We start from the raw sequence: 2,682 nt of genomic DNA on the forward strand, positions 1-2,682 counted from the left end.
GGCTCAGTTGATTTTAAGACGTTAAATTTTCTCTCGCTCGATTGCCATCATATAATTCGTTCCTCCCTCGCGACTTTATCCGCGTATTTGAAGGAAAAGACAAACATTGCCATATAGTGATATTATGTGATATTTGGAAAAAAAACATCCTTTCTCAGGTAACGAACTATTTCGTATCTATGAACCATATTTCACCCAAATCGGTTCTATGGTTTAGGAGTGAATAGAGACACGCATACATATAGAATATATAATATTATTTGATATTGTGCCTAAAAAAATTTACTCTTTATGCTCTAACAAGCAGCAATACAACGTTCAGTTAATTTATGCACTGCTGTTGTTTTTTGAAATGATATAAAAATACAGTCATCGTAGTTGCGAGTACATAAGCAATTAGATTATATCAGTAGAATCAAGGAAAACAAAACCAATTTTAGAGTTCTACTGATTATACAGTTGAAATGACAGTATCGGATTTTGCATTTTAATTAAGATGCTAATCGGGCATTTATTTGAATAGTATAAACCTTTCGTTCCTCTTCCAGTAAATATTTACGATAAGAGAAAATAATTTATTTTAAAATAATGATGATTCATACTTCAGTAAAGGTAAACGAATGTAATGGATTAATAAAGATACTCATTGCGTGTGATATGTATCACAAGATGTATTAATAATAAATAAATAAAAATAATTAAATATGGATAACATAAAAAAGTTTTCTATCTTTGGTTGAGTTTTATAAATGATGCGGATACATTCACTCGAAATAGATCTTTATGCCATTATGGCAGAAAGAATAGATTGATGTTTTATTTAAACAATATTTATTTATATTTAAATCGATATTGTTTCAGGCGCTGATAAGAAAAAGAAGAGTTGTTACAACTTTGTCATTGAAAAAATGTACCGAAATTTTAACTAGTAATTCAATCCAATTTAACTTCAATATTTCTGTTTGCCTTATACCCGTAGGATACTATATAAAATACTACCCAAAATGTTAGTGTTTTAAAGTAAATTAATTCATTTGGGTTGTGTAACTTCTCATATTATGCTTAAAAACTCATCGCATAACATATGCATAACATTAAAATCTCGTTAGTACATCATCCTTCCTACTAATATTATAAATACTATTGTAAGGATGTGTATGTGTTTGTTACTCTTTCACGCAAAAACTACTGAACCGATTGCAATGAAATATGGTACGTAGACAGCTGGACAACTGGAATAACATATATGCAACTTTTTATGCCGATATTCCTACGGGTTACAAACTTACGCGGGTGAAACCGCGGGGCGCAGCTAGTAAAGCATAAAGAAACGTGCTAAGGCCTTCGAATTGTTCTTTAAAAAGTCCCATGACAACTGACATGTGTAGTGTAATGAGAGGCAACACCCTTGAACGTTCATAAACCGTAAACAGAATAATAGTGGTGGGCGACGGTGGGCGAAGAATATTCTGGAAAGATTAATGAAAATTACCATCTTCGTGGGATTAAGCCGGATTTAAAATTATTCTGACGGCTTTCTGTTATGGAATTATGAGGGAAAACTTACATTGATACGAACTTAGAAAATAAACATAACATTTTGATTAAAATATTTCTTATTTATCATCAATGGGTATAAAATATAATGCAAAACGGAAGTCTTGGGTTCTTGTTTTGTGATCACAAATGAAATCTTTCTCTGAATATTAGAGTGTATTTAATGTTCTCTCGCAATTCAACCTTATATGGAGAAAATGTTATGAAGAGTAATCTCAAAAAATCGTCGACTGTACGATCATAAAATACGAATAAAATAATACTGTGTTACAATTGTATTAATTCGAGTGCGTTCCTCAGGGAGACAGAGATATGCTTCGAGTCAATTGAAATTGGTATTACAATATTTTCATATTCTCCTGAGGATTATAACAATCTTTAGGCACAAACACAGAAGGTCATAGTCTATATTCATATCTTCTATATTGTCATTATGAGTTAAGAAAAATTGTATATTTAATGCAGTTAAAAAAACAAACATGTGATTTCACAGCAACATAGCATATACTGACCGTTGATATAATAATAAATTTCTTCATCTAAAAACAACAGTAACTAACGCTGCTCATGAAATTATGATAGCTAATATAACATACGACCTCAATAATATACTCATGTCCCGTAACCTTCGGAGGCAGTTGTAATTCACATCTGTTCACTGATCGATTTTCTTTACGGGCCATCTACTCGCTTGTAAAGAATCGATCAGCCTTCTGTGTCCAGTCGAATGGAGTCTTCAGTATTATATTTCACCGGAAATAGAACCTAGAATCCTTTTAGTATTTATTCGTTTGTCTTAACAAACCGTGTTCTGATAAGACATTCTATATATATAAAAAATTAACTAATTATCTATTAACAAATCTAAATATCGTATTTTCATAATGAGTTGTTTTGGAAGCGTTTAATATCAAAACTTTGACACGAGATTGTTTGAAAATTAAAGAGCTTTGTTAGTTTGTTTAAGCGACACTTCTAACTACGTACCCTACTCCATCTATCCCAATAATTCTGTCACTGTTAGATGTACATGATTTCTGAGTGATGTACTATGTATACTTAGTCTGGCCATAAATACTGTTACACTTAATTATAAAAAAATATTACATTTGAATTTCGAATCTG

This window comes from Zerene cesonia, chromosome 20 (genome assembly GCF_012273895.1).
Source record: "Zerene cesonia ecotype Mississippi chromosome 20, Zerene_cesonia_1.1, whole genome shotgun sequence".
NCBI classification, from domain to species: Eukaryota; Metazoa; Arthropoda; class Insecta; order Lepidoptera; family Pieridae; genus Zerene; species Zerene cesonia.